Genomic DNA, 20,321 nt, shown 5'->3' with positions numbered 1-20,321 from the left:
TATATCAAATGGATGTTAAGTGTGCTTTCTTAAATGGTTTTCTTGAAGAAGAGGTGTTCGTGGAACAAGCTCCTGGTTTTGAAAATCCCCAATTTCCTAATCATGTCTTTAAGCTTGATAAAGCTCTTTATGGGCTAAAACAAGCACCTAGAGCTTGGTATGAGAGGCTCTCTAAGCTCCTTCTTCAAAATGATTTTAAAAGAGGTAAAGTAGATAAAACTTTGTTTTTAAAATCTGAAGGAACTGACTTAATAGTTGTTCAAATATATGTTGATGATATTATTTTTGGAGCAACTAATGAAAACTTGTGCAAGTACTTTGCTGAGCTAATGAGTGGTGAATTTGAGATGAGCATGATAGGGGAACTCAACTTCTTTCTTGGACTACAAATCAAACAAACTGAAAGAGGTATTGCAATTCACCAACAAAAGTATGTCAAGGAATTGCTGAAGAAATATAACCTTGACCAAGCAAAGACCAACCATACTCCAATGGGAACAGGCACAAGGTTAGATGAAGATCTACAAGGAACTAGTGTAGATCAAACCAAATACAGAGGTATGATTGGATCCCTTCTATACTTAAGTGCTAGCAGACCTGATATTGCATTTAGTGTTGGCTTATGTGCAAGGTTTCAATCTAATCCTAAGGAGTCACACCTTACAGCAGTAAAAAGGATCCTACGATATCTCAAAGGAACTGACCATCTTTGTCTCTTCTATCCTAGAAGTGATACTTTTGATTTAAAAGGTTTTGCAGATGCTGACTATGCAGTAGATTTGGTGAATAGGAAGAGTACTTCAGGAATGATTCAGTTTCTCGGGCCATGCCTAGTTTCTTGGGGATCCAAGAAACAGAACACAGTGGCCTTGTCAACTGCTGAAGCTGAATATGTGGCAGCTGCTGCATGCTGTTCTCAAGTACTTTGGATAAAACAACAACTAAGAGATTATGGTATGAAGTATAATTGCATTCCTATTTATTGTGATAATACTAGTGCCATATGCATCTCAAAAGATCCAGTTCATCATTCTCGTGTGAAACATATTCACATACGGTATCATTTCCTTAAGGATAATGTGGAAAAAGGCTTAATTAAGTTAGATTTTTGTGAAACTGAAAATCAAATTGTTGACATTCTTACTAAGCCTTTGAGCAGGGACAAATTTGAAAAGATGCGCATGGAACTTGGTATGATACAATTGAGTTAAGAAGACCTCAAGTTCCCCCAAGGTATAAGTCAATCATGCATGCATTATATGTATCTTACACAATATGTGTAACACCCCCAAAATTCGAGTCTTTAAAAACAATAAGTGTAACCTTTAACTTTTAAAAACCCAACCATCGAACTCTGAAAGTGTTACTGCTACACTTATTTTCCGTAGAAAATAAATGTAAAGCAAAAAATAACATAATACTTAAAATAACTAAGTGGTCTAAGTTGTGGCAAAATAAAATAGTCATTACATCAAAAACTGCAATTATTTGAAACCAATAACTGAGAGGAAATAATTAAATTCGGGGATAAACTAAATTGTCTTAGCTACGTGATTATTCTAACGTCTCCTCACACGTAACCGAGTACCCTTTCTACCAACCTGCAAAATAAATCAGAAACACGAAAAGAGAGAAGACTCCCAAAAATCAAATAAACTGAGTAATTCCAACTCCATCCCGTAAAATAAATAATTCTAGTTCAAAACAGTTTATACATAATATAGTCTCATAAATATTTTAATACTCAACCAAGTTCAAATAGTCACATAACATATTATTACTTTATTTAAGTAAGGGAAAGAGAACGCCAGTAAGCCGGGACTAGTCCCTGTCACCACCTACTTTACAGAGGGTCGCGCGTCACCCCAATTGGCCATAAAATAAAACAGAATGTCCCTAGTGTGCACACCCCTCACTAATACCCAGTGATTAGGAGGAAGACTAACAGCAATATACAATAAATTAAACCAACTAGTAGCAACCATCACTACTAGTGGGCAACCTGTTCTTCACCCTTTCGGGTTTCATTTCCCTTTCTTAAATTAAAATTCACTGTACATCTTATTAGATTATATCATCCAATTACACTGTACACAAGTATTACACAAATCAATTTAATTTCAAGAAACAATACTTCAATTTCAGTATTATTAAACCATAGTCATCCTACATGATATATAGACCATCAATCACGTATAATCAATCATCCAATACCCAAGATTATATTTTTAAAAAACTCATACGATAACAATAATCATATTATTTTTTTTTCGAAATTACATATACTAGTACACAAAATAGAAAACTCATATATAATATATGATTCCATAATAACATACGATAACACGCTCATCACATATAAATACATAAGCACGTATTTGACACATAATATTTCAAAATAATTTCCTAACGGGATTCTAAAGATGATGGACATTGAAAATTACCCCTAGGACGCGTGGATAAAGGTTAGTAGTTCCCCGAGTAATCACCTATACGACCTTCGTCTACAATTAAACAAATAAATAGCCTAAGTTAGATAATTATGCAACTAATTGAGAAGTTAGGCGTAAGATCAACATATTACCACCCATAATCTGATCACCCCATAAGTACACTAATTGATAATAAGTTGAGTGATAAATATTGAAGATAACCATTTAGCTTTCGTAAAACCAAAAGTCAAAGGTAAAATTCTTTCATTTTTATTAAAAAAAGAAACGAAACCCACAAAACACCATTAACCAAACTTATGAAATCATCAAATTAAATGTTTACAAAAATGACAGTCCACCACCACATATATAGTACTCCAACCCATATACTATAACTTGTTCCACTCCCCTTTTTGTAAGATACTAACAGGATATATATACTAGTAGTATTTTGATGGCTTTAGCAAATTTCGGAAGAGGAAATGTGTGTAGCAATAATGATGATGATAATTGTCGGTATGAGTTGAAGCTATGATGGTGTAGTATCGAGCTATAACAATGGAGATAAGCAACAAATTCGATTTAAGTGCCCAAAAGATCGGGTTCGGCAGCAAAGTTACGGGTTGAACAATGAAAGGAGTTAAAGGTTTCTAGTTGTAATATTGGAGCTTAATTGGCTAGTTAAAGTCATCAAGATAAAGAAGAATTATGAGCTCTCTTACCTATCAATTTGGCTTACCAATTAATGGAGATGGGGTGGAAGAAGAAACAATGCAGTAGTATTTTTTTTTTCTTTGTGCACTCCCATTCTCACGACCAACACTTATATAGGGTGGAACTTGGGTGGGATTGTGGTATAAGATAGACTCATGTAACTAACCATGATAAGATCAAAATTCAAATTGTAGATAAAATTAGTTTTTCAATAAGCTTGAATCCTACGTTAAAATCATTTTTTTTTTTTTTTTTTTTTACAAAATCAGTTTTCGAAAGTTATCCCAAAATCAGTTTCTGAAAATTGTCAATTTTCAGTTTTTTTTTTTTTTTTTTTTTTTTTTTTTTTTTTTTTTTAAAACCCGAAAATATTAAATAATTAATATATATATTTTAAAATAATAAATTTAAAAGTTTATACTAGCAAGGAAATTTTGGGGTATTACTATATGAATATGTGAAAACATAGTCCTAAGCATTAGAATGTATGGCATTACATATGGGATTGTGGCTGTATGTGAAGAAATCAAATTGCATTTGGCATGTCTATGTTATAACAAACTATGTTGATTTGTTCCTAGTTCCTCCGAAATAATCTATAAGATTTTGTTTTATCTTTTTGATAATTAATTAACTAATCAGTTGATTGATTTTATCTCTTAAAATCTTATCTTTTATTTTGAATTATTTCTCATTGCTTATCTTTTAAAAATTCAAATTCATCCCTCAAAAATTGTTGATTAAATACCCGTGACTGTTTGCATTCAATTCAAAGTTTCTGATAACTTAACCTTGACCTTTCATGTCAAATCACATTAATTCTTTAAACTGACCAAGTTAAAAGTAATTTCTCTATTCTTCATCAAACGACACCTGCACTATTCAATTAACCTTTCACATTCATTCACCGACCCTTTTATCCCTTAAAATTCCACCCCTATAAAATGACACCAAACCCTACACACTGTTCCTCACCTCCTCACTCTGTAAAATACACCCTACATTTTACCGATTCAGCGAATTCACCCATGGATGTTTCACCAAAACCTCAAGTTACCCCTCAAAAAGATTCACCCATGGATATCGAGCAAGAGAATCAAACAAAACCCTCTGTTGAAAAACCAAAGAACTTGCCTGCTGATTCAAAGAAACGAAAGCTGGAGGAACTTGAAGATCAGGGCTGGGAGGAATTAGGAGAAAGGATTCAGTTGGAAAAGTCTCCATTTCAAAAGAAAGTCGAAGCAAGCTCTGAACGCTTCATTCATGGTTTCTGCATCAACTTGCCATGGTGTGAAGTAAGTAAGTATTCTGAATTACTTGAAATCTTAGAGGCTCAAAATTGGGTGCAGCTGTTTAATGAAAGTTATAATAATGTGCTTGCTCATGCTCCTTTGAAAGAATTCTGTGCAAATTTTAAGAATTATGATGGTGTTTGTGTATCAAGAGTTAAAAATAAGAAAATTAGTTTTGATGCTGATTATTTATGTGCTATCTTTGGAACTCCGAATGAGGGGTTTGATGAATATTTTAAAGGAGCTACTGATAAAAGTGTAGGTGATGTGCCCATAAAAGATATTGTGGAATCAATTGGTGGAAAGGTGTCTAAAGTTAAAACTAATCATAATCTGTTCTCTCCCATTCAAGAACTGTTGTTTATCTTTGTGCATTTAGCCATTGTTCCAAGAACTCAGCACAGGCATGAGGCTAACCACCTTGATGCTATGCTGATGTACTTCCTTGAAAACAAAATCCAAATCAATTTCCCTTTCATCATGATAAAATACCTCACCCACTGTCTTGCAAACCATTTGAAGGTTGGATATGCAAATCTGATCATTACTCTCATTGAGAGTTTTGGTATTTATGTGGAGAACTGTGAACATATTAAACTACAAACCAATCATTTTGTTCAACCCAAAACCCTTGAAAGCAGAAACTTGCATGTTGTTGATGGTATTACCCAATTCCTTCCTAAACAAACTCCTAAGGCTAAGGAAGGAGTTAAGGTTCTGACTGAGGAAGAGGAGTTGGACAAATGGCTGGAAGAAGAGGAAAGTGAGGGAGAGGGAGAAAATAAGGAAAAAGAAGAATGTTCTAAAAAGAAGGGCAGGAAAGGTAATGCTTCTGGTGCTAGGAAAAGGAAGAGCATTAGGTTGGCTGTTAAGCCAAAAGCGAAAGCTGAGGCTCCAGATGCTTTTTTGGATCTCAGTGAAGAGAAAGCCTTTGTTCAGGGGGAACAGGGCATATTTATGCAGGAATCTATCACTCGCTCTGCTCCAGTAAGTGCAGGTACAGGATTTGCTGCCTTTGGTTCTGTGATTTCCACCTTGGAACTGAAGGCACTCAAAGATGTTGTCAAGCTGTTTTCTGATGCTCAACCAACTCTGCTCCTGAGGATTGGAGCTCTTGAGAAGCTAGTAGGAGACCTGGTGCATGCTTCTAAGGAACTCACCTCAGCAATGAAGGAAAGCACTTCAATTCTCTCTCAAGGCCAGGCTGAGTTGTTGAAGAAGCTGGAAGAGATTGTTGTTGAAGAAGAAGTTGCTGAGGAAACAGAAGAAGAGCACAAGACCCCAGCCCCTACAGCCTAATCCTATTTTATGCCTATCTCATATATCAAACTATCTTTTGATCTTGGTCTGTATTAAACTTGGTTTATTTTGCTTCTTTTGGTCTGTAAACAATTAAACAGGGTATTTTCTTTTGTTTTTGATGTTCTGGAGGAACATCAGTTTGTTTATATGGATGTTGCTTGCTTGCTTTATGACTATTTGCATACTATTTTTGCCTATATGTGCTTTGTTCTATGCTTTGGACACAAACAAATAAAATGGTGCTGTGTTTAGATATATATATTTGTGTGCATTAATTTTGATGAACGCCAAAAGGGGGAAAAGAAGGCAAACTCAATTGTTGACAAGCTCTCCATCCGTTTATAATAGAAGGTATAACTATGACTTTCATTCAGTTCCTTGTTTAAATTTAGCTAGTTCATTTTTGTTATAAGTTTTTCGTTTTCTGATTGTCTTTTAAAATTTTTATTTTGTGAGTTTGCTTAGGTTTGTCATTCATCAAAAAGGGGGAATATTGTTGATCTTAAGTTTTGATGATGACTCAAGGAACCTAAGCAAACCCATAAGGGCTTTAACTTTTGTCTATTAGCTTTGATGTACTTGACAGGTTCTTATATGCAACGAAGTTCTAGAGTCAGAATGGAGCATAGCATGGAACAAGTCTAAAGGATGAGCTATGGACGATCATAGAAGACAATCAGAAGCCAAGTTCCTTGAGTGAGGAACTGAAGCTCCAGAGTCGAAGCTTCACTGTGTTCCAAGGAGTCTATTGTATCTTTAATTATTTATTTTAGGCTTCTTGTATATATGTTAAGTACATTGTTAATTGATAGGATTTAAGTGGATTTAATTTCAGTTTATAAAGATTTTATTTTTCCTTTCTTTAACAAAGATTTAATTTTATTTCGGAAAAATATCTTTTAAGTAAAAATATCTTATTTATTAAAAGATTTTCTGTTCTGATTTTATCCTAACATTTTGGAAAATCTGACTTGGTAAAACTATTTTTAAAAACGGCTTTTACTTGGTAAAGGAGGTTGAGAAAATATAAGAACCACTTCCTTATTGTGCGCTTCAGCTTGCTTCCCAAGCATCCACAAACTGCACTTCCTTATTTCATGGAAGTTGTGGTATAGTGGGAGCTAAGGCAAACGTAAGGTTTTCAACTGCTTTCCTCCTGTATAAATAGGATCAGTTTTCTGTTTTGTAAAGCACACTTGAGCATTACGATTCTTAGCTTTTCTAAAAGAGTCAAAAATCCACTTAAGTCCTTGAGTGTCTTTGTACTTAGCATCTTAGTAGTTTTATCTTGAGTTGTATTGGGGTAGAGTTTGGGTAAACTCTAGAGTGTGTTATTGCTTTGAGTGAAGCAAGGAGAAAGAGAGAGATTCGAGAGCTCAACTGATTGAGGGATCAGTTGAGGGGGAACTTAAGTTCGTTGAGGAATTTGAGTTTAGAAGTCTTAATTTGTAATAGGTTGTTTGCCCTATTATTATTAAGAATTGTGATTAAAATCCCTTGTGGTCGTGGTTTTTCTTCTTGATTAGGGCCAAGAAGTTTTCCACGTAAAATCTCTCTTTCACTTTAAAGTTTTTGTTTAAGTTTCTTTAAGAATTCCGTAAAAATTACCCTAGTTCCTCAACAATACAATTCACCCTCCCCCTCTTGTATTGTTCATTCGAGTCAACATCTTTTGATATAGAAATCATACTTAGATTGTTTTGTTGATTCCTAGTATCATGTTAGGATGTTTTATTGCTTCCTAGTATCATGTTTTTAGGGTTAACTAATATTTTTGATATTATGTATGCTTATGATGCTTTCTATTTCTTTCCTAAAATCATGTTAGCATCATGTTAGGGCAAAAGATTTGATTTTTTAATGTTTAGTGACATGCTAGGGTTTGTTATTAATCTTGTTAGTATCATGCCTAGGATCTTGCTATTATTATTATGCTTTATCTTTAACATGATTATGATGATGATTATTATTATGTTGCTTGATGTTTATTATTGTTATTGCTTGATCACGCCTTTTAAGCATGTTTAAAGGGAATTTGTACTTGTAATCATGCTTAATAAGATAATTAATAATCTTGTTTAGGCTAATATGATTATAATTCAAGTGATCGCCAATAATAGATTTGTTTGTGCATTAATATTCAACCAACATAGATAAACAGGTTTAGGGTTAACCTAATGATTGTATGTTAGTCAGAAAGCGCACATGAATACAAGAAGAATAATGTATAGGCCTATTTTTAGGGCAGATTCAATCTCTTTTAGGTTGGATTTGTACCTTCATCCCCGAACTTCCAGTCATGGTTCCAAACCTATTGGAGATAACGATCTCCTGGATCGTTAAGGGGTGTAACCTTCACCCTGTGAACGGTTTAAAAGTTCCTAAAACTTGCTGGCGACTCTTTTACTCTAGCTTCCTTCCCTCTGGATGCCACCATGGTTAAGTGTATGATCATAATGGGGCTCAATTGTGGGATGCTTGAAATATTCCCTACAATATAATTAATTAGCTATGCATTAGTCAAATGACAGGTGTTAACATGAGGGAAGGAGTAGATAAGGACTACAAACCCATCCTTGGAGAGCAAGCATACACCCACCAATCCCATGTTCATGGCACACCCCAAGCCTTGGGCCTTAAGGCATGCCATGTTGCATCCTTGGCCCTTTGGTTGGGCTTGCTAGCATGTCAGAAGCCTACGCGAGCTAGCGGGCTGCTACTAGGCCTACTCGCTTGCTTGCGGGCTAGTGCTAGTATGGTAGCGCTGATGCTAGGGCTACTATCTCCCCCACTAAGCCAAGCTCGCATGGCCTCGCTGCTAGCCAACTAGCTCGGCCAGCATGCCTGGCCAGCGCACATGCATGGCTACTAGGCCTGCTACCGAGGCTAAGCTAGTGCGGCCTAGTCCTCAATTGGCTTGGCCAATCCAACGCTAGGTCCTATGACTTGTTATTTGACTTATTTTCTTGTCTCGCCGATTCCTTGAAATGACTCGACACTCGGCTTCGACGCTCAAGCTCGAAATCCGATATCTTAGTTCGTAATAACTCTATTAACTCATTTAATCCTTCAAATTAATTCTTCATTTCGGTTAGGTTACTCGATTGGGTGTGACCAGAAGGGTTCAGTCATGATTAAGCTGTAATATTAATTATGCATTGAAGCGACCTCCACCTAGGCATTTCGATTACTTGATCTTACCGAATAATTAGCTTTATAATAATTTCGAACCCTCTATTGGAATAATACACTTGTTTGAAGGGACACCATTCATTTCAATCTCCAAGTGTGCTATTAGCATAAAGTCTATTTCCTATGTCACTTAATGTCTCTTCATGAATTATAAGGTAAGATTCTTCGTCATCATTATTACGTCTAGAAGTTTTCTCGATTTTCGAGTTTGATTGTCAATAAACAGATGATAGATTTCTAAAATCCATCCGCGCATGGCCATGCATTTTCACAGCCTCGCTCTTCTAGAGGTCTTGTAAACAACAAATAATACATTTTCCCTATTGTTAATTGGGGGACATTCTTAGTCTTGTACTGTTAGCTTCCCTTACGAAGAGGACCTAGCCACCCGAGTGTTTCTGTCATAATTCCCTTGTATGACAAACGTTTGACAAACATCAAAACGAACTAGTACTCACTAGTAGAAAAACTTATTTTGGCACCGAGTCATTAGCACCGGTTCTTTAAAACCGGTGGCAAAAAAATTAAGCGGAAGTTAGTATAATAGAAATGGCACTGGTTCAACCCAAACCAGTGCCAAATTAGTGAAATGGCACTGGTTTGAACCGGTGAGAATTCTAAAAAAAGGCCTTTATCATGTTATATAAAACCATTAACCCTAGCTTCTTTCTCTCACTAATCCGCCGTTCTCTATCTCTCTTTCATTCATTTCTCATCCCTTTCTCTTTCTCTTTCTCTTTCTCTTTTGTTCTCTTTCTCTCTTTTTTTTTTTCTCTTTCGTTCTTTCATCTCTCGTTCTCTCATCCTTTTATCTTTCTCTTTCATTCATTTCTCATCTCTTTCTTCTTCTTCTCAACAACCATGCACTGGCCGCGTTTCATTTTCCATGCAAGCATCAGCTACCAGTGTCGCTGCCCCCGTTTTATTTGAACCATGTCTTGATTTTTTTAGGTTTCTAGGTCTAATTATTCGAGTTTAGGGTTTATGGGTTTAATTATTCATGTTAAATGCCTTGATTTTTTTTTTTGTGTTTAATTGTTGTAATATTGTTCGAAATTTCTAGGTTTAATTGATTTTGGAATTTTCTGGGTTTTAGGGTTTAATTGATTTTGGAATTTTCTGAGTTTTGGGGGTATAATTGATTTTCGAAATTGCTGGGTTTAATTGATTTTTCTGGGTTTAATTGATTTTGGAATTTTCATGAATTTTTTGGGTTTATTTCGATGATTTTCTAGGTTTTTTTTCCGCTGATTTCTGGGTTTTATTTTTATTATATTGAGTTTCTGAATATGAAGGGCTTTAATGGAGGTTTTTTTAGTTTATTATGAGTTTGATTAATTTTGGTGTTTTAATTGATGCGGGTATTAGTTTATGACTCCACTAGAAGAAGGATTTGAGATGTTGATTTTGGAATATTAATTTTGATGTTGTAATTGTTATTTATTAATTTTTTTTTGTATTGTACAATCACAATTTAATGATGAATATATATGTGATTTATGTATATTAACAATTTAACAATTTTTTGTATATTTCATTGTTTACAATTTAAACCAAGTTTCTGCTACTATGCTCCTATTGTTCTGTATATAACATTTTGGAGATAAATTCAAGTGAAAAAAGCAAAAAAAAAAAAAAAAAAAAGGGCACCGGTTAACCGGTGTTATTGTGCATTTTTCCCACCGGTTTTGAACCAGTGCGAAAATATTATTTATTAGCATCCCTCAAATAAGCACCAGTTCAAAACCGGTGGGATAAGCCAGTTTTGAACCGGTGCGAAAATACTATTTTCTACTAGTGGCTCAAACAAGAGAACTTACAATACTCATGGTCGAGGAAAGAGGTTCCAATAGCCATAATGAGAAATATGCATATGACGATTGTTAAATCTCTTAAAGTATTTTCATAGGTCGATCCGGTATAGTTCCAAACTAATGCCTTTGCAAATGATTTATGACAATCATGTCCTTGTATCATAAGAAACGGTGCTATAAATCATACTACACACTAATGTCAAGTGGTCATTATTCGTCCACCTTTCAAATGACCTGGATTAGGGATACTTTCGATATAATATCAAACGTTCACTTAATAATTGTTTCTTTATCCAAGACTTGTCTTGATACCCTATTTTGAATATCGACAAATTGAATGGACCTATAATTTAATTCTAAACCACAATTAAATAGTTTTGTGGAACATTTAGAAAAAAATTATTCCACTATGAAACTATGATAAATGGTTTCCCCAAAATGTTTTAAGAGTAATACTCTTCACAAAACATTAATAGAAATCACACCCATATTTAATATGCTTGATTTCTTTCATGCAATTGTAAGGGTTGTCATTCACTTATTGCATAGGTTTAGTTATGATTACTTTGCAAATCTTAGCATCTTTATCATCGAACACTTTCATAATAAGATGGTAAAATTTGAGAGTGTTATGGATTATAAGTGATTTAGGATTTATTGTCCAAGTGATGGCTCCCACTCATTTTCATGATTTGAGATCTTCAACTTGAAAATCTATAATCATCACCGTTCAACAACAAAATTTCCATTAAACAACTTTATTATTGCTTTTAAGGCAACAATATTCTCAACATATATTTCAGTAGATGATGCTTTGCTTGGATTTCACTCCAAATAACTCACAATGATTTGGGATACCCTAATCACTTGTGATCATGGAATTTTACATTAAACTTCCGCATATTTCATATGGACGCTCGTCCATGTTATCATTCTCAAGCCACAACGCTTCTTAGCTCGTGCGTATAAATGGCTTCCTTGTTTAAAGATCTAATCCTTGCTAAGGTTGTGCTCGCAACATCAATTCACAAAATTATATATTTGTTTCCATGCATCAAGGACTCATCCTCTTTACTTATCCAAGTACTTTGGATGTTCTTGATTATAATATAATGATCCATTACTTAGATTTGAGTTGATTGGTACTTTATACTTCACATGCTCTAAGCATGTAAGTTTTGTGACGATTCTATATCGTAGCATACATGATGGTTACATTTGCAGAATCATTCCCAATTTTATTTCATTCATGTGACCTTTTAGCTCATCCAGTTTCACTAAGTCTTGCTAAATTGTTTTCTATGTGATACGGTTGAAAGTCTCTACTATAGTCTTTCTTGTTTGACTTAATATTTTCCTAGCTTATATTTAGTTCAAACATTTACTTACTTTTATACATATGGGTTGAAAACCTTTCCAAGTCCTTCATGTTTAACACGATAAATTCCTTTACTCGTTTAAACATTTTATTAAGTCTATACAATAAATCTTAATTTCAAATATGTACTAAGTATCGCTTTTCTCTTGGTCCATTGTAGAAAATACTTTCAAATCTAGGCATTTAGCATTTGATAGTCATTTTACAATAGAGTTCGTAAGTTACTTATTGGACCTTACAAGATTGACTCTTGCTCCCACTAACTTTCTTATCCATAAAAATTTCTATGTATCTCCATAAGCCAAACCTTTTATTAACTTTATGAGAAAACACGTTCCAATTCCTACATCCAATGCATCTCTCAATCCCACAATGGATTTGTTGATCTTGCTTTCAAATCTAGCATTATTTAAATTTTCAAAACCCTAAAACTATTTCCATAGTCTCATCCAAAATCCTATTTTAGGAAGGCGGTTTTGGAATCTATTTTTCCATACTTTATATGCGCAATTTTGCTAGAATAATCACAAAAAGACTTAAGCATCCCGATTGGTGAATAGGTTTTTATTAAAATCAACGCCATAAATTAATTGTATCCTTTTCAACTAATCTAGCTATGTATGCATATACATTTCCATATTTGTTAGTAATCTGTTTGAAAACTTATTTGCGATTGACGGGTCTTCACCCTTCATGCAAATTAATCAAGTTTCAAAAATGATTTTCAATCATGGAGTCTATTTTGGATTTTATGGTCTTTAACCATTATTTGGAATTTGGATTTGTCGTAGCTATCTTACAGGATTTATATTATTCCCTTACTATCTAATAGTAAATAGTATGCTTGTAACACTACTACAAAAATGACATAAGAAACCGGACAAAATAGGCCTAAGAAACCAGAAAAGGTGCGGTGCCTAGGTGGTAGGTCTCTTAGCCTAAGAAACCGAGGAAATTGGCCGGTTTCTTAGATCAAGAAAAGAGATCAGTTCTATCACATAACCAGTCTCTTAGATCATTCCAATAACACTAAAATAACAATGCAAAGAGACCAGTTTTAAAGGATCAATGGTTTCTTATTTCCCCATCTAAGACACCTGTGTTTAATGACTACTGGTCTCTTTGTGTATTATTTTTTTTAAAAAAAATTATTTAATCACGAGTCCACCACTTTAGTAAGTTGTTGAAAAGCTCAACTAATAGAAAATTTTACAGATTTTTTTTTAAGTTACAGATGTATCTAATTAGAATTCAATGAGTTAATTCATTGAAAGATGAATAAAAAAAATTCACAATTGAGTATATTTTGATCTGAATACTAAAAAAATACATAGAATTACAAAATACTCCGTACATATCTAACATAAAGTATACAAAAAAAAAAATTAAGCATAAATACCAACCTAAATAATCAAGTAGATGAACAATTGAAATTCGCAGACTAACTAGAAAATTAACTTTATTAATTAATAATGGAATACAAATTCAAAGATACTAGCTATCAAAGATCATAAGGCTGATAATACTCGTAAATCTAATTGCTTAAACAACCAAAAAAGTTCTCAGCCATTAAAGAAAAAATAAACTAAAAAACTGTAAAGTTCAATTGTTAGGCTGAAAATATCAAAATTCAACTATAACCATGGATGCTATGTAGATTAAATCAATCAACTTCTTTTTTATCACTTCAATTATAGCGAGATTCAATGATTTCATCCACCTGCAAAACAAAATTAAACAAATAGAATCAAATGAATTTCAATATATTTTTATACAGAAAAGGTAAATCTATCACCCAAAACAACAAATTCATAGATAACCGAAATAAAAAAATGAAGTACATAATCACCATTTTGCGGGTATGATACATCATTCTCATGGACGAATATTAGAGTAACGATTTTGCAGTATTACTAGTGCAAGATTAGAAAATTATATAATAAATTGATGGAAGTGAAAGATGATGCGAAGAAGAATGAGCAAAATTGTTAGGGATAGGATAGAGGGATTCAGAATTTTAGATAGGCAGGAAGAAGAGAAAGAACTTGATGAATACAGTAGAAGATAAATACGAAGTAGATAAATACGAGTATGAGTATATTGAGGGATTGAGGGGGGCGTCAGTTTAGCTTTAGGGTATTCAGCTTTTTTTTTTTTCTTTTTTTTTTTTTTTTTGGTGAACTCTACAGTTTTTTATGGGTAAATATTAAACAAAAATCTAAGAAACCTTACTTTTACGTGTACGGTTTCTCATATTCCTCCTAAGAAACCGGAAATCTCTTACATTAGGTTTCTTTACCTAAGATACCGGATTAGTTGTTTATGTGGTGCCTTACAAGCAGTTCCTTAGGCCATTTTTGTAGTAGTGTAAGTCTTAGGTTTATTTCTAACTTAATAGAAATTTATCATATTCAATCTAAGCCTTTGGTGAATTCTATACCTATACGGGGTAATTGCATCAAACACTGAGTTTCAAGGCACTTTTAAAGCCCTTTGATTATGTTGATCTTACTCTAACACTTTTGTAGTTTTGTGAGTAGTGAATTCTCTTTTCAGGCACTTGTAAAATCCTTCCAGTATTCTTTATCATTCTCACGAATCCCTTTTAAAGTCTTCTTTTGAGATTCTCAGTTCGAGTTTGTTGCTAATCTCGATGGTCATTTAGTTCATTTTCCTCCCACTTGTTGTTTTGAAAATGTGACACTTTCTAGAAAGACACCATTTAGAGCAACAAATACTATGTTCTCAATTAAATTGTGGAAATAATGCCCTTAGTCTCACTTGAATGCTTACAAAGAGACATGCATATTGTCTATGGATAAAAGTTTGTTGTGAAACAAACAGTTAGCTCCCACTTGAGCTATCTTAGCCTTTATTGAGCCACTCAGCTCCCACTGAGTCACTTAGCTTCCACTGAGCTAGTGAGCTCCCATTGAGGCTAAGAGCCTTAGACATATACTTGAAAAGACGTCAGAAACTATTTCCGTCCATAACTGAATATGATGTCCTTTCTTAGATTCGACGGTTTTATTTAGTGTAACATTAGTCATTTGTGAAATCTATAATAACTTTATAGGAAGGGATGTGATCCATCATCATTCGAGTCATTTCCAAATGGCATCGAGATCTCCGCGAAGACATACTATATTCTTTATGGAGCTATTATGAAATTCCAATTTCATAATAACTTTGAGATGATCACACTTGGCTGAAGCAAATATCCTCAATCTAATCTATGCATTTTGATATCTTGCCAAGTCGATTATATACTTCACTAAACTTTTGAGCTATTCAAGGTTCAGTTTGTTTACATTTGATGAAAATAGCCACATTCTTTCAAATTCTTGTGAGACGTCACAGTAATGGAATCCTCTTTAGCTTTCGAAGTCAATTGTCTATACCAAACGCAATAGCTCCTTTATTTGTCGATTTCAACAAGTAAGACTTACTTGTCTTAGAGAGATTTTGAATCGATCAACTATCAAGAGTCTATCTAATAGAGCCTTGAATACGTTCTTGTCAATGTGGCATTGCTAAAGATGTCCGGAACACAAATCATGTCCATGACTTAAACTTTGTGAGTTATGTGTTACGGAAATGTTTGTTTATAATCAAGCATTCTGGACTTAGGGAATAGTCAACCATGCCATTCAAATAAAACCCGCAACTATTGCACTTTTACTTTGAATGTGAGTCTTTCCGTGTGTAAATGGATTGTTTGCTGTTATGAAACATAACAACCATTATTCGTTCCAGCCTTAGCTTAAAAGGTCTATAAACAAAACAAATGGCCTTACAACTGATGTAGCACTACTTGCTTCATTCTAAGCTTGTAAGTCAATAACTTAGCTTAAATTTAATGGTTTAAGGTCACTTTTAAAGTGGAACACTCAAGCAATATCTAATACTTAGTACAGTTAATGAGTTGCTAAGTTTAACTACGATAACATGAACTCTTTGGTAGAATTGGAATCTCATTCATTTTCTTTGTTTTCTATTTCCTATATTTCTTATATTATACATCATCTCATAACCATTAAGAACTATTTCTTTAAGTTTTTGACTTTTATACTTTGTTAGGCATAATTAAGCATCTAATGCGCCGTAAAACAAAGATCCATCTTTTCCTTTAATTCGTACTTGAATTACTACATCAATGAGTTGTACTCATTAGTGTATGAAGCGAAAAGATATGTTGGTTGTCAACTATTGACAATTTGAGTCTTCAACTCAATATTTCATGTTTATCAAAACTACCTAGTATTTTGAATACATGATGTCCAACCGTCCTTTCGGACTTAGTCATAAAAGTCATTTATGAGAAGTTGTATTTTAGAAATGCTTTTCCTTTCTTTGAGAGCCATTCTAAAAAATATTTCCTTTTACCAATCATTGAAAACAATGCAATTTGATTTAGAACTACAAATATTAGTACAAATTATAACCATTTATCAAGATAATAACATAATAATTTTGAAATATAAAAGCATACATGCAAACTTTCAATCTTATTAAGCGTCTTATCCACACATTAAAATTTTCCCTATAGTCGAGAATAAAATGATTCAAAGATCCCAAAAATCAGAAAGTGATTAAACATGCTTTGGCTTGTCTTAACACTTAATATTTTAAGGTAAGCAATCTAATTGCTAATAGCTCTAAGCTATTATTCAATTGATAAAGCGTCGCATTTATTGCTTTCATGACGTTTATCTCCATTGCCACGACATCAAAGGACTCCTTACTGATATCGTTGAGTTTAACCAAAATCAACTTGTATACCTAGTATACCTTACGTTCCTAGGGAGATAGTGATACCTAGCTTAGGCATAGCCCATTACTATTCACATTAGTTCGGTAAGTGTTGTTGTGGAATGACATATTTAACTCAATTTTATAGGGACTTAGGGTTTCTATGTTGGTTGATTTAAGTGAACTTAATTAATCATCACAAGTATATTAATACGAAAGAGGGTTTGGAATTATTAGAAAGCTAATTATTCAGTAAGGTCAAGTGATTGGAATGCCTAGTTGGAGGCCGCTTACGATCAACGATATTAATGCATGATTAATATTACAGCTTAATCTTGACTAAATCTTTCGGGTCACACCCAATCGAGTAACCGAACCGAAACGACGAATTAATCCGAAGGATTAAATGAGTCAATATAGTTGACATGCTAAAGTCGTATTACCTAATCAAAAGTAATTTCTAAAATCAGTAACTAAAATTAATAGATAGATAATTAGGGTCGAATCCATAGAAAAATAATGTTCTTTTATTCCTAAATAATTATTATAATTTAAATTATCAAGAAACGAGTAGGAATTGTGGGAAATATACTACGACAATAAATAAACTAAGGGAATAATCAATAATAAAAGGCCTAGGGTCATAGGTTCACCAATAATTATTAATATTTCGAGATAAAACATAACAATTAATTATCAGTGCACAAATCAACCAGATTATAAAGGGTTTTCACTACGTATTATAATCACATAATTAACATATCGATATTAAATTGCCTCTCTCGAATCTTGACTTAAACATTTATATATTAATTCCACCTATTGAAAGTACACCATAATATTAATTCTCATCTCTCGAATCTCGAATCAATAATATTGTGTAACTCAAGCAATTAAACCTGCGCAAATCTAATTGAATAGCTTTATAAAAATCAATAGGAAATTAATCCAAAACATTAACAATCAACAATAATAAATCGTCCCTTCATATTAATCACGGATCCCTAAGAACCCTAGAATAAACTACTCGCACATAATTAAAATTAAACCAATCAAAGTAATTAAATTAAACATAATAAAAACAATATACAACTGCAGTAACAAGACTAACAACAATGAAACTAGAATGAAAACAATAACAAAGAAAAGCTAGGAATAAAGAATAAAATAAAAGTATGCAAAATAAAAGCAAGGCAAAATATATAAACTTAACTTAAAAATCTCACAAAAGCTGCAAAAGTAGTCCAAGAAAATAAAACTAAGAACCTCCGTAAAAACTATAACAATGCTCGAACTAACTGATAATAAGAAAAGTAAATAAAATTAAAACTAAAGGAACACTGAGTAAAAGTTCCCTAAAGAAATAAAGTTAACTAATAAATCATGAAATCCCACTAAAACTAATGAAAATCACTCCCTCAAGTTGCATGAATTTTGGGTATTTATAAACCCAACATTCTCTTTTCACAAAACCGATTTCAGCGACATAACAAGAGTAAAGCCCAAGGAATTTAAGACCATTCGTTTCTTCATTATAATTAGTATTACATGCACCATGGTGTACTTAGAAATTGGTGCACCAAGCCCAATCCGCCGCCCAGCCTAGACATAAAGAAGCCCGCGCCCAATAGAATGAAGCCTAGTCTTTTTTTTTTCACCATTGAATTTTGATATTCTCTTTATTCTTTGAAAATATAAATTAAAACTTTCAACAACCATTTTTGATTTTAATCTCTCCCTTTTTTTTCTTTTTTTGAAGATTATTTTTTGTTCCCCTCATTGACAATTTTGATTCTCCCTTTTTTTTTACCTCTAAATTACTAGAAGCTCTAATATTTTCAACAATGGGGAAAACTCTGTTTTCTCTGTCCATTTTAATATAAAGTTTCTTGTATTTTGATATAAAAAAAAATAGAGATTTGCTTTTTTTTTTGAGTTTTTTGACCAATTTTGGTGGATTGTGCAATAAATTTAGCAAATATGATGTTAATCGTTCCATATCTATTATTTTCATATTTTTGTTCATATATTTCCTGTTTGATGTTCATATATGTTGTCTTTTATATCCATATATATATGTGCTATATGGAGCAATAATTTGTGTATAAATTTTATCAAGTATTTTGGTATGAAATAATAATTTATTTGGATGTTGCGTATTTCCTTCTTTGGTTGCTTAATATTAAATTATAGACCAACTATTGAACACCTTCAAAAAACTTTTGAACATCCCTAGATTCTTCTGTTAAGACACTAGAAGCAGCACAAAAGCCCCCATAAACTTCTGATAAGCCCCCAGAATTTTTTGTAAGCCACCATAAAACACTGAACCAACCTCAAAAGCTCTGAACCCACTACAAAAACTTCTGAACCACAATTACAAACCACTGAATACCCTTCAAAAAATATTTTAACCGCCTTCAAAAAACATTTTATCCACCTTCAAAAACCTCTGAACCCCAACCTCAAACAATTCTACAAAAACTTCTGAACCCCAATCACAAATCACTGAACATCCTACAAAAACTTCTCAACCCCAACCACGAGCCACTGAACACCCTACAAAAACCTCTAAACCCCTACAAAAACTTTTGAACCCCAACCACAAACCACTGAATACCCTAGAAAAACTTCTGAACCCCAATCACTGAATACCCTACAAAAAATTCTGAACCCCAACCACAAACCACGGAACCCCCCTACAAAAATCTCTAAACCCCCTACAAAAACTTCTGATCAACCACAAACCACTGAACACCCTACAAAAACCTTTGAACCCCCTACAAAAACTTCTGAACCCTAACTACAAACCACTGAACACCCTTCAAAAACTTCTGCACGTGAAGACACTGCTCAGAATGCTACTCAGCCTTCGGACTTTCCTTATAAACAATTTCATATGTTCTAACTACAATAAACAAACACAATTCATAATAACCATTACTGTAGTTCAAAAATAAAACAACAATTTCAAATACAAGAAAATAATTTTCATAATTATGTTTACAATTATTTTCTAAATAGCATATATACATACTCAGAGAATATGTAAAACGGAAAGGTTCATCAAAGTAACCTAAATGTTTATAAAAATAGAAACAGTGTTCATAATATGATACTACTAATAACAATTTTCCAGATAAATAAAATGGAAAGTGCGTTACTCAAATTATACGAACAAAATGTTCAAAAACATAATATAAACAAATTATATTCATAAAATTAAATTAAAGCATCAATTCAACAATTAAATTATAAATGAAATTGAAAATCATAAAAAATAAGCAATTAAAATAAAAAATCAAATTCAACACACACTTTTAGCAGCTTAATTAACATTAAACTTCAAATTAATCAATAATTAATAGATAACAACTAAAATATATGAATATTTCAAAGTGATCACATAAATTCTACAGTAAGTAATCAAATGAACCGAATTAAT

Source organism: Chenopodium album, chromosome 2, assembly GCF_948465745.1.
Source record: "Chenopodium album chromosome 2, dcCheAlbu1.1, whole genome shotgun sequence".
In the NCBI taxonomy this organism is placed as follows: domain Eukaryota; kingdom Viridiplantae; phylum Streptophyta; class Magnoliopsida; order Caryophyllales; family Amaranthaceae; genus Chenopodium; species Chenopodium album.
This window is presented reverse-complemented; position numbering follows the sequence as displayed.